This window comes from Anastrepha obliqua, chromosome 1, assembly GCF_027943255.1.
Source record: "Anastrepha obliqua isolate idAnaObli1 chromosome 1, idAnaObli1_1.0, whole genome shotgun sequence".
NCBI lineage: Eukaryota > Metazoa > Arthropoda > Insecta > Diptera > Tephritidae > Anastrepha > Anastrepha obliqua.
The window spans coordinates 85,307,416-85,321,458 of NC_072892.1; the positions used below are offsets into that span (position 1 = coordinate 85,307,416).

A 14,043-nucleotide genomic window follows, 5' to 3' on the forward strand; every position below is an offset into this window, starting at 1 on the left:
CAAGTGCCTGTGCTTGCTTGCATCCTATTTTTATTACTATACAACTAAGGCGAGCATTTGTGTGTGTGTACGCGATTTCATTTCAAAACTGAACACAGCCACGCACTCTTATATGTGCATATGCAATTGCGCACTCACACATGGCTGTGCACATACGGCGTAACAGGAGGATGCTGTTTTCATTAAAACTTTAAATCAATAGCTACGTATGTATATTATGCGTGTGAGCTTCTTTTACTAGTCTTATGAAGCGCAAAACCTTTGGGATGTGCCATTCACCTTCATTTGTATGTTAACTGAATTAGATAGCCGGCTAAATCTGAATAAGCGGGTGTATTTTGATTTCTATTAATTTAAATTCAATCTCAGTCATTGAATTAATTTCAAGTTTAAATTGAATAGATTGATGATCATATGTTTTCCTTGTGCGTTGGGTATTTGTTTTTTTTTTTTTGCATTATACTATTTGAAGAGCTTGTCTATTTCTACTATTTGGAACAAATGCTTGCTTAAGAATGTTATTTTCAGTAGGCATTAAATATGTTATAATAAAATAAATTAATATATTGAAAACAGTTAGTAATAAGAACTACTTTTGTTCTACAGCAATATAAGTTACGTAAGAACAAGACTTAAAAACATTTAAGGAATTCTCAACAGTTAGAGCGATTTATGGTTTATAGTAGGGATAATAAAAGCATAAATGTTTACAATATTACCCCAATGTAGTGCAAAATACGTGAACCAAAGCAGAAAACTCCAAATGATATATTAGAAACAGATTTTCTAATAGCGGTCGGCTCTCGGAGGCGGCATAAAACTGAAGGTCTCTCTCTGTTTGTGGAAAAAATATCAACATGCATACCACAAATAGAACGAGGAGCTCGCCCAAATACCAAACAAAGGGTATTACCGCAAACTATATAAAATGAAATTTATAATGTCATTGATTCTTTGAAAGAAGTTGGACTTTAATTATTAAATCGCAATCAAAATTCACATCTCCACTGTGGCGAACTCCACTTTTAAACATCCATAGCAAAATGAATCTATGGAATAATGCATCGATAATGCTTTCCAAAATAACAGAAAGTAAAAACAGTTATGGAAGTCATTTAAATGAAATTACATCTTATGCCTTATGAAAGGTTTACTCTGTTCAATAACAAAAAACTCATTGCAAAATATTCATACGCATTTTATTTATAGCTGAATTGGATATTGAATACTAATTTGTTGAATCATCCAGTACTTCCTCCAGTCTAGTCGAATTCATGCAAAACAGTTGACCGTAGCTCGTGTCCTACAAAGTAAGTAATACTCTTCCACTTAAGATTGAAATCCATTCGTTTAAATTCCGGAACTGATGTCAAGCAAAGGCTAGTACTAACTCCACAACCATGAAACGTGTGGCTAGCAACACTGATTTTCAAATGAGAAGAAACGTCAAATTTATGAGTATCGCCCTAAAAGCAATTGGCAAATTTTGATAAAAAATGGGTTTTTAAACAGATTAATACACACATATATTGACACAAAAAATTTACCAACACTCTTCCCGAAGACGTTCCACTTAAAAATGCCATATCTTCGGAGTATTCGAACTCAACCACTTCACTTGGAAACGAACAGTCAGTTTTCGCACAATTTTAAATGACATGTGTATTTTAAATAGGCGTGAAAAAATTTTGCTGGCAAGTTGCATAGCATGTGCTGAGTATTAGAACTGAGAAATTTCGTATGCATTTCACGGGAAAGAAATTTGTTAGGGGTTTGACAGTCATTTAACGTGAAACGCGATCTTAGTATTGCGCTTAATGCTTATTTTTTTCAATATAATTTAAACAGAAGTATGCAAAAATATCGGTCGCAGTAGCCGAATAGGTGCATGACTCGGTAGGGCCTGGGTTCGAAAACTTGTGTGTGTTTGAAACCCCAATTGGTGGGAAAAAAACTTTTTTGTAATAGCCGTGGCCTTTAGACAGGGAATGAGTATATTTTTGCCCTGAAAAAGTTTCTCATAAAAAATCCTCTGCCGCTCGGAAGCGTAGTTGTGCCGTATGCCTCTCCGTTTGTGGAATCACATCAAAACGCATACCACAAATTGAAAGTGGAGCCAAATACTGAAAAAGGGTTGCACCTTCCAATTATATAATACGTCTTATAACTATAACACAGGGACTTATTGACAAGGTTTGATAATTTATTTGTTTCTTATTTAATGTTAATAATTTTTGAGAAATTTTTATGAAAAAATTCTTCATTCTACTTAAAACCCACATAAAACCAAATTTCAAACATTGTGTTACTTAAAAAAAATTAACAAATTTTCATCTAAATTTGAAACTTATAATCAGAGTTTCGACCTTTAGAAAAATTCCGAGTATGCAATACTGAATATAATCCATTTAATTTTCAGAACTAGTAAGTTTAAGGTAGCTAAAAATTGTTTCGATTGACTTTCGGCAATATTTTCGCTTCTCTTACTCGTTTTTGCTAAATTTTCTTTTGGTTTATGATGTCACATCCAAGCAGATCACTGTCAAATTCAACCCAAACAAGATAGCGGAACGCTTAATCTCTTTCCCTACCGTTCTTGCTTAACAGCGAAAAATACTTCTCCGGATTACCTTCGGTAGCTGTCTACTTTAAACTTCCATTTTTTGCATTTGGTAATAAATATTTTCGATCAATTAATTGCCCATTAAGTATTCCAAAATAAAGTGAAACAAACAAAAATTCCATAAAAATGTTTATCTTTTGCGTGGGCAAAAAAAATGTTAATTGGATTGTGCAAAAAGTTTAAAAGTGTTTGTATAAGTATTTAAAATTAAAGATACAGTAAGTGTAAATAAAAATAAAAAATATGTGATGTTCAAAAAAATATATTTAAAAATAAAAGTATAATTAAAATGTTATGAAAAACGTAGAGAGTTGGGGTTTAGTCCTCAAAGAATTTTTGTGTTGTTTTTGGGAGAAAGAATACCATTTCGGATGCAGTTGTTGCTTAGTGTAATTGTGCGAGACTTCCAGATGATGGGTTCGATTTCGCAGCCCACTTTGCACTTGAAACAAGAAATTATTGAATGTTTTTTGTAATAGCGATCACCTCTTAGGCATTCTCTTATTTAGTAATCTACTGAAGTCAACTTTGGTGATTATAGCAATAATATGGTGGAAGTTTGAGTGAGCCGCAGCCACCGTGCATATTTCTTCAAAATCATAATAATCTTCTGGGCCCCCTAGCGGAAAAACAAATACCCTACATCACATACAGGGTGGCTGATGAATTTTGCTACATTAAGAAACTCAAATAACTTTTTTTTGAGTGTGTGGAATTCATTTATTTTTTTTTTCAAGTTGAAGGTCATTCAATTTTATTAAATGTAGCTTAACTAGTTTTAAAAATAATTGAATTTAAATGCCCCCCATGCTCGTTGACACAAGTGCGGCATCTTAATAAAAAGTTGTTCATTGCTGCTTTGAGAGTTGCGACAGGAATAGCCGCAATTGTTGCCCGAATGGATTGTTTTAGTTCATCCAAATTTGTTGGCTTTGTTTTATAAACGTCTTGTTTACATAAACCCCACAAGAAAAAGTCAGGTGCAGTAAGGTCAGGCGACCTGGGGGGCCAACGAAATTCGGAGTTTCTTGAAATCAGTTTATTGGGAAATTTTCGTCGCAACTCTGTCATAACAGTCTGGGCTATGTGAGACGTTACCCCATCTTGTTGAAACCATACAGAGTTGAAAAGAATTCTCTTTCGGCGTAGTTCTGGATCGAAAAATTCTTTCAGCATTTTCAAATAACGGTCTCCAGTAACCGTAACGGTGTGACCATTTTCTTCAAAAAAATAAGGCCCGACAATACAGCGAGAAGAAACCGCACACCACACTGTCACGCGAAGAGGATGCAATTCCGTCTCGTAGGGTATCTGTGGGTTAGAAGTACTCCATATTCGACAATTTTGTTTGTTCACATTGCCGTTTAAATCGAAATGGGCCTCATCAGACATGAAAAGGCAGTTTAACATGTTTTGGTCTTCTTCCACCATTTGCAGGATCTTCTGGCAAAATTCCAAGCGAATCGGCAAGTCTGCTGCATTCAGTTTGTTAACCATTTGAATTTTGTAGGGAAATAAGTCTAAATTTTTGTGCATTATTGTTTGCAAAGACTGTCTGCTGACACCAAGTTGAGCAGATAAGCTTCTTGTTGAAACCCTTGGATTGCTTTGTATAGCTGCAGCTACAGCAGCGATCGTTTCCTCCGTCCAAACTGGTGGGTTTCGATGATAAGGCCTTCTTGCGACTGTTCCTTGCTCAGCAAAATTATTCACCAGTCTCATTATGGTCCATCTGCTCGGGGGATCGCCGCCAAACATTCGCCTGTACTCTCTCTGTACCAAAACTACGGACTCCAGTGCGTGATAGCGGCGGACTATCCAAATTCTTGTTTGCGTGTCCCAGTTATCCATTTTAATAAATTTTAAAGATCAATCTGCAAATTAAAACAAAAATGGAACAGATAACTTAAAAAGAAAAAAAGTTATTCAATTTTTTTTTGGTAGCGGCTTTCATCAGCCACCCTGTACTAGAAGTATTGACCTATTTATATGGTAAGTTTCGGTTCATTCCCCTTTTTCACCAATTTGATTTATATGAGCCGTAATGCTTTTGTGATGGATTGCGCTTGTTTGTAGCAACCATTGAGTATGTAGCAGACAATATTTTAGTTAAACACTCTCAAAGTAATAGAATTGCAAAAAAAACAACGCGTGTCATCGCAGCAGCAAAAGAAAGTAGCATTTTCTTATATTTGCCTGTTTATTCCCGTTGACACATTTTGTTCACATAAACACAAACATCTTCTTGAAAAAAAGTGTGACTTTTGTTTGAATAATTTTGGTTACATTAGAAAATAATTAACTAATTTCTTTGATGCAGAATGAAAGCAGCCGTTTCAATGTTTAAGTACAAAGAAGAAATATTTAAATCGATTGACTGATTTTTGATGCACCAATAACAATTGATGGCCTTTTATCACAGTTTTGCCTATTTCTTTCAAAAATTAAGCTTTAAAATGTAAAAATACCTTGGCAAATCGGAGCATTCTCTGCGAAGTTACTGTATTACAATGCATATAAGTTTTCTGGTGGCAGAATAAAAAAATAAAGCCAAATTTAAAAACTATTAAAGCTTTTAATTTATTTCGTGCAATGATTGACCGTTACGTCGAATACAGTCTGCTACTCTCTGGAGAATCGTTGTAGAGATGACATTAACCTCGAGAACTATATTTTATTTTAGTGCTGAGATCGTTGCTGGGCTTGTTCCATAGACTTCACTTTTGAAATACCCTCATAGAGAAAACGCACAGGGGTAAGATCGGGCGACCTGGGTTGCCAGGATATATCAACGAAACGGCTAACGCCTAGGTCGTGACACCATCTTATCAAACCATGCATGTCTATTCAAGGAAGGATGATCTCTCATTCATCATATCATCATCTCGACGATTTCCAAAAAAATATACTCCAATTATTCCATTACTTGACAGTGGAAACCAAAACAATAATGACAATTTTGCTTATTTACACTTCTATTTAAATTAAAATGTTCTTCGCCACTCCAAAAGATAGTGTTTACCTTTCGAAATCGCTCCAACATAGACTCGCAGAAATGTTTACTCAAATTGTTTTAAATTGTCTCAAATAGCACGATTTGAAATTTGAAGGAGCGAAGTCATCGCACCCATGAATATATCAAATCGTCACTTAGGGTATCACGCAAACGTCGAATATTGTAACGTGAACAAATCTATGCAACATGCAATTGCTCACGAATCATTGGTCTTGAAATACGCATCGATTGCGATCGCACGTTGTTCACCAATTCACTGCGGCATTGTGTCTAAATAACTTATACGGTTTCCCATAAAAAAAACCAATTAACAAGCGTTGCACATTGAAAGCAAAAGTGTGCTTCCTCCTTGCTGAAAACTATTGTTAAATAAGTTCTCAATTCGATCGGGGCCGTTCTTCGATATGGGCCGAAATTTCGTTAGAGTGTTCCAACAGTAGCTATTAGACCAGAAAGAATTAACTCATGAATTGATTTTGGAACTACTCAAAATAAGGCTCTAGTCGACCGGTGCAAAATGGGTTCATACGAGTATAAAACTATACAGCAATTTTCTATTCTATAATAGATATTTATTTTTATTTATCTAATTATCTCAAAACTAATGTCGCTACTATCACCGTATGGTATCACAGAAAGAATACGATTGTAATAAAATTAAAAAAGAAATAGGTTGAGAACCACCTGCTTTCAAGTAAATACATTTTTTGTTTTTGGCTTTTTTTTTGTTTTGGTCGATTTAAAAAAAAATGCTTAAACTTAATTATTTTTACAACCTTTTTATAAAATTTTGGCGGTGCTTCAAGGATTCCTTACATGCAATGATATTCAATCGAAATTTTTTGTTTTTGACTTTTTTGATAGATTTGGTAGCCTTGTTTTTGGCACGTAATGTATTTAAATATTACTTACTGCTTACATATGTACATTTAACCCTGTATTGCATCTACAAATGCAGTAGTTGCAGTATTTTCAACAGAGAAAAACAATATTTTGGTAAAGTGTCTAGTGGAGGAAGGAACAAATGAAGAAGTTTTGCCAGTTGGATGTGGAGAAGATTTTGTGCTCGAAGATATTGATGTAACAGAATATTTATCAACCGCCAGAAAGTGATAAAAAAGGTGGTGTTCCATTACTCAAGTAATAATCGGGAAAACGAACAATGTTTGTCCAGCCATGCTCGGCAATAAACATAAGATAATGCCATAAGGTTTAGCATGCCTTCAAAACGAAATGGCTCAAAAGCATACGAGTTTTTACTAGAATGGCGCTCTTCGCGATAGAAAATGCCACAATAAATACTAGGCATATTGGACAAAAATACGTTGCATTCAAGTGACAGCCTTTAATCTCAATGCAATAGTGAGTTTTTTCAAAAGTGAAGTTCTTACTTTTGTGAGAAAATTTATTGTTCGTTTCAGAACGAAATCGAAACAAATCCAGTATTTTTTCTTGCAGATTTCGGTCGATTGATATTTCAAACAATTATGTCTACAGAAAATTTTCAATATATCATAAAAACTTTGCGATGCGATTGACGAAATGTCGCGAAAAATTTCTTCGTGATCTTGGTATCGAAAACTACATGATTAGCAGATCAAGAACTAAAAAAATAAAATAAATAATTGGCTTGTACACTTCTATTAGGTGTTCGGCCGAGCTCCTTCTCCTATTTGTGCCGTGCGTCTTGATGTTATTCCACAAATGGAGGGACCTACAGTTTTAAGCCGACTCCGAACGGCAAAAGATTTTTTTAATTCAAGAACTCCTCAAGCTATAACATAAGTTGTGCTTCAGAGAACGCTATCTAGTCAACTTCTACAATCAACGAGACAAGAATTGCCGATTTGGATGTAACAGCCACTATAACTCAAAAAGCTCGGCAGGTGTAGTATTTGTTTGACTTAAAAAGCTGAAGTCAAGTAAAATAAGACCAAATTGGTCTATCGTTTATGTAATAAAAATGCGTCGATGCACAAACATGCAGGTCTATGGTTAAAGCATTTAAAATGTTTCACACTGGTTCAATCAATCGTCTATCAGTTCTATTCGATTGAATTTTGCCGTTGACACATGTCAGTACTAATTCCCATGACAGAAGGGTACTATACATGTACAAATGATATGTATGCTTAAACATTTGCTTGCAATTGGATTGTTAATTTTTTTGAACACCTTTCTCATCATTCTCGTATACCGCTCGTTAGAAAGTTTATTTTCCAGCTGTATCTCAATTTAACATCACCAGCTTTCGTTACCGCAAATAAACAAATTATCAATTTTTTGTATAAAATGCGTCGCTTAATCTCGAAAGCTTCTATTGGAAACCTCTTTTATGGGCATACATTTTGCAGTAAATCTCATATAGGAAGTATTCATTCACACAAACAAATAATAAACTAATTTTTGCCAAATTCACACAAAATCTATTACGCTTTTGCCTAAAATGACAGCCGTTTGGCGTTTTGGCATTTCGGACACTTTTGCCACGTCAAATAAGAAATATACGTACACATAAATAGTAAATGGTATGTATATATGTAGGTGCATACATAAATGTAATAAAAAATATAAATGAGTAATGCGTTCGCGTGCCAACGATCCGATCCACCATTCAGCGCCATCAGTTAATGCAAATTATAAAAGTTTTCCTTTTGCTAAGGTAATCAAATTTGTAAATTTAAAATGTGTGTATGTAAGTGCGCAAATAAACACCCCATATACATTCAAGTATCCGCATATATATGGTTGCAACTTTTGTGGCTGTACGTTGCCACACAAAAAGTGTGTCGCTGGCTACTTGCCACCAGATGATGTTCCAGTGATGCCGCTGTTGCGCTTAACTGCTGCTGTGCTTATTGTTGCTGTTACTCTTGCTCGCCCTCTCGAATTTTGTTTACGTAACGAATATTGAAATTGTTTGCAATTTGGCATTTACAATTGCCTTTTGAATTCCGATTTATGGATATTATAATTTGACGGACAGACACGTCGAAAATTTGCAGTTTCTTACATATCATACTAAGGTGGCCTTTGAAATTTCGCGTACAACTCACATTCGATTTTGGATTTTTTTGTTAACATACATGCACTGAGCATATGTTTATAAAAATCAACTATATTTGTGGCATATTTAGTTTACTTTTGACAAATATAAAGCACGATAGACAGAATACAAAGGTGTAGCCAACATCAAATCGATACTAGGCTGTCAGCGAAATTTGAAAGATTGTTGAAGGCTAATTTGCTGATGTAGCAGGGGTTATGCCAGCGGTTTGCTTACGATAGAGGTCTTCAGAAACTGAAATTGTATTGGTGATATGCAAAAAAAATCAACGCAGCAACTGCCCCTGTCACTTCGGTTCCGTTTAAAGAACGACTGTTTGGAAACCGTAAGAATACATGTGAAATTAGCGGGCACAATTCTGCTGACAAAACTCCTGTGACGCAATAGCCATAGTTATTCTCACAATTTTTATTCGGATGGCAAAACCTTGTATTCTATTATCTTTCGATTCAAAGGTCAGTCATGCTTTGATGTACTCGCTATCGGAAAAACACATCACAGAATTTGCATCAAATTTTGTTTAAAGAGGGATTTAACGACTTCAAAACAAGCAGAATGTTGACAATGGGTCGAAATGAATCTGCTCTGATTAAAAATGTTTTATAAGTTGTGCAGGCTTACCTAATATGAGCGAGAAGATGCCAATGACGAACTTTGCTCTGTATGCAACAGATGAAAACGTTGATGCAGTGATGACAATTATTTAAGATAATACTCAAATGACCATTAGAAAAATGGCTGAGGATTTCGGCATATCGGTTGGTTCGTACCATACAATTTTTCCGTATGTTTTTGGCATAGGATGTGTATCAGAGACGTCGCACCAGTATCGGTCAGCAGCTATTGAATGACGTCAATGAGAATCCCGATTGTCTCAAAAAGGTCATGACTGGTTGCGCTTAGCCTCCTGTAACTTTTTCTTGCTCGCAAAACAGAGGAGAGCTATTAGAGAACGGAGATTTCCAACGATGTGGGAAAATCTCTAGGCAATATCAGAAGTACTTTGAAGAATGGAAAAGCTTTTGCAAAAGTGAGGGTGATTACTAGAATGGCAAACAATTTTTACGATGGTAGCAATGGTGGTGCAGTCGCTAAAGTTCACAGTTTGCGCGCTTGTAAAATGCTGGAATTATGTATTATGAAAGAAATTTTGTGCTGAATTTGAAAAATTGGCATAATTAAGTGGAATGAAACCGTTGCTGATCGTTGTGATAACAGAAAGGACTTTTCTAACACAAAAAACAAATCTATTAGATGTATTCAATTGAAAAACATCAAAAAGTTTTTGCTGCTCACCCACATAAAATTACAACACACCCTATCTGGAATTCTATATTTCAAATATTATATATTACTTTTCTAATTTTGTTTGTATTAAATTAGGTATGGAAATTGAAACTTTTGCAAATTTTTCGTTTTGTTAATTTGAGATTACTAACTTTTACATCTCGACCATAGTACCTGAGAGCGCTTGTACGTGGCTGTTACTCGGTATGTTTTGGCTTCGATTTCTTCTGTCGAAATAACTTAGGAATAAAATTATGGGTGTCAATGAAATATATTATGTGGGAACGGTCATAAATTTTGAATTAAAATATTTTTTGAGTAAAAATTAGGGGAAATTGTCAACCAAATTCTAAACAGCCTAAATTCCCTTCGTCGTTTTTTTGATTCCTTTCAGAACTGTTCTAAGGATTTTTAATGCAGAATTGTGCAGTATAAAAATTTGAAATAATCATTTCGTAATAAAGATCTTATTACAGAGTTTTAACAGAATTTTGATACAAAATAAAGTTGCTTATAATATGTTTCATAATACAAGGTGGGCAAAATTAATCACTCTATCAGAATACTTATAATTTTTGCAAATGGCGTCGTACGCCAATTCCATTTGACACTTGGGAACTAATTAGCTATAGTATACAAAAAGGCAAGCAATAGAGCCCGTAATGATCAAAATAAAGATTTCCATCTGTCTCTTGTTCTCTAGAGGAGGATCAGCTTTCGATAGGCAATGGTAAACCACCGAAGACATTTCAGTCAAAAAAAACTTCGTGAAACTTCTTATAAATACCAATTACCGTTCTAAGGTCTGCAGGGTCCTTCATTTGTAGAAAAAAATACCATATGATTTTATTTCTATTTATGCAGCAATAATAAAACAAAAATATAAAAGAGGGTTTTCCCAATATTTTGGTTTTTCAAGTTGCGTCGTTCGTCCAGCAAATGAGCGATATGAATTTGTTACTGCAAGGAAATTGAAAAAAAAAAAAATACTCGTGAATTACTTAAATACTTAATGAGGAAGTTCACAATTAAGTACAAATAGCCCGGCATCATAACATTTATAAACTGCAACGTTGTATTGTTCTTGCGTTAACAAAATGTATACACAAGGTGGCGCAAAATTAATCATCATATCGGAAGATTTATAGTATTTGCAAATGGACTCGTATGTCAATCATATTTGACACTTGGAGTACGTAAAGGTAAAAAATCCTTTATTTTCATTTAGTAAAAAATGTATTCTTACACAAAATTGGATGATTAATTTTGCGCCACCATATGATGTGCCGTCATAATTCAAAAGCCGAATACAACGTCATAACATACCATTTAGTTCAGAGCGTCAAGAAACATTGCGGATTATTGAGATCATACATTTTAATATCATAATATGAATTTTGCAAAATACTTATGAACATATCTAAGGATTATATAATTCATAATATTAGTATAATATATTATAATATCTACAATGTGGAAGATATAAATGAAAGCATCAAGAGGCGGCCGCAGCCATTGTGTACTGTGTTGTCTATACTGCTTCAATCCATACGAGCACCCATTTTAGCAATGTCAGAAAATTAACTATGCTAATACAAGTATTTACCCAGCAGGAAAAACTACTCGCTGCGAACCAATTCACTTTCCTGGTGAAACAGTTCGTTTTTTATCTTTTTCCTTGTTGTCAAGCATTGCTACTTTTGACTAAGTAGGAAATTGAGTAGGAAAATCCTCTGTCGACGAACAAAACTAACACTCTACAAGGCTCTCATCATGCCCGTCCTAACGAATGGCACAAAAGCTTAGACGATGACAATATCCGATAAGGCGTCACTTGGATTGTTCGAGAGAAAGGTTCTGCGAAAGATTTTTGGACCTTTGCACGTTGGTGACGGCGGGCATCGTAGGCGATGGAGCAATGAGCTGTATGAGCATTACGGCGACAAAGAAATAGAGTAGCGAATAAAGATCCAGCGGCTACGTTGGCTGGGTCATGTCGTCCGAATGAATACTGACGCTCCGGCTCTGAAAGTATGTGTTGCGGTATCAGCTGGTGGCAGCAGAGAAAGAGGAAGACCTCTTCTACGCTGGAAAGATCAAGTGCAGAAGGGCTTGGCTTCACTTGGTATATCCAACTGGCGCCGGTTAGTACGAAAAAGAAATAACTGGCGCGCTTTGTTAGACTCGGACAAAATCGCGTAAGCGGTTGTCACGCCAATCAAGAAGAAGAATAATTTTTCTGAATTAATTCGAGGTATTTCTTCTCACCAGATGCTGTAATTTTGTTAGTTTGTCTTTTGATAAATCCATCTAGTGTGAAACGATGACTTTGCATGAAAAACCAGCATCATTTCAATTACTCACTACTGATTACTCATCTAGGCGTCACTTTTATAAGACCCTTTATTTATTTCTTTTGACGTTGTAAAGCTTAAACTAAGCTAATATAACAATAAAAAATAAATAAAAATGCCCCTTCTTCTTACTGACTTGTAATGCGAGGCTAAATACAATGTGAATAAATTCCAAGCAAATATTAATTAATTGATGCCATTATTTGATTTTTTTTTTTTCAAATATAAATATTCATCAGTATTCTCTTATCTGAACTTAAATTTTCTTATCGAAGACAAATTGATCATTTTACGACTGATATTATTCTAGTCAATGACGAACTTTCTTCTATTAAATACTAGGATCTGAACTAGAATGTTTCCTTGCTACTTCAGCTTTTTCCTGTTGGGAATGTACTCTTGAGCTTCTGTGAATATTTTAAGCATAAGTATATGTTTCACACAGGAAAACCATAACGTATTTAAATTTTACTTCAGGCTTTCGAGTTGATGGTCGTCGTCAAATTTCTCAAATCCTAAGACTGCATGGCCTGGCTTGTCTAATTTAACAACGTAGCGTAAACTTTATATCATAATTACATATAATGATTATTGTGATGGCTGACAGTATTAGAAGGTGCTGAAGAAACAATAGCATCATTATTATTAGTATCATATTATCATCATTAACATTATTCGCATCATCAGCTAAAGGCGCTAAGCGAGAGGAGCTCGTTCTTATTCGATAATCCTGGCCAGGCTGTTAAAAGAGAGGAATAAATATGTTAGTAAGAAATTTGTGCGTGCATATATTTGGTTCATCTACATATGTGTGTACCATCTGTGTATATGTATATGCATGCGAAGATTATTTCAAATATATTTACATACATACTCGTGCGTATAGCTTTGTGAGCATTCTATGTAGTTAGTGTGTGTGAATCTTTACAAGCATATTGTGACACTTAAGTGGGATAATTTTAAGGAGGCTATTCACTCTTTGTTGATGGCATATACCAGCACATACATAAATAGCATTTGACTACACACATTCACATAGATGTGTATATGTATTCCTAAGTGTGTGTTTAATATTCTGAAAGGCATTATTTATAAGTGTAAGTTTTCAAACATACAGGCGATAAGCAAAAGCAAATTATAAGCTAATGATTATTTGTATTCGTTTCGTGAGCAAAAAATTAAAATAGATAAATAGGAGCGTATCCACCATCTAATTAAAATCAAATAAAATCAAGTAAGGAAAATCAAATTCGGTCCAGACCAAACTTTATATATTATACCCCCATACATTTTCGTAAAGTTCACCTTCGCTCTCTATTAGTTTTTCGAATCAAACAAACTCATAGAGAATGAAAGTCATAGCTTGTAACATCAAAGAGATAGACAGATATTTAGTCTTAACAAATAAAAAGTGACAAATATCTGTACTATTAGTACACAGACATGGTCAGAATGGAATATGGGTCGCACTAACAGTCTACTTTAATTTAATAAGAAAGGCGTAAAAATATTAGTAGGAGTCCTATCTGGGCACTCTCTTATAGGAAGGCATGCCAGTAGAATTTGGGTCCCATATTTTGACTTTTGCAGAGGCTGTCAGAAAAAGAAGAGACAGTTGAACACTTTCTATGCAGGTGCGTGGCTCTGTATAGGAGAAGGTTGAACTTGCTGGGAATCGCTTTTCTGGGCATCATCA

General features: G+C 34.8%; 1 protein-coding gene across 2 annotated transcripts in view; it reads left to right on the top strand.

The window, feature by feature from the left end:
• LOC129253234 (patj homolog) overlaps positions 1 to 14,043 on the top strand; it is a 91,899-nt gene that overhangs the window by 3,424 nt on the left and 74,432 nt on the right. The window lies entirely within an intron of this gene.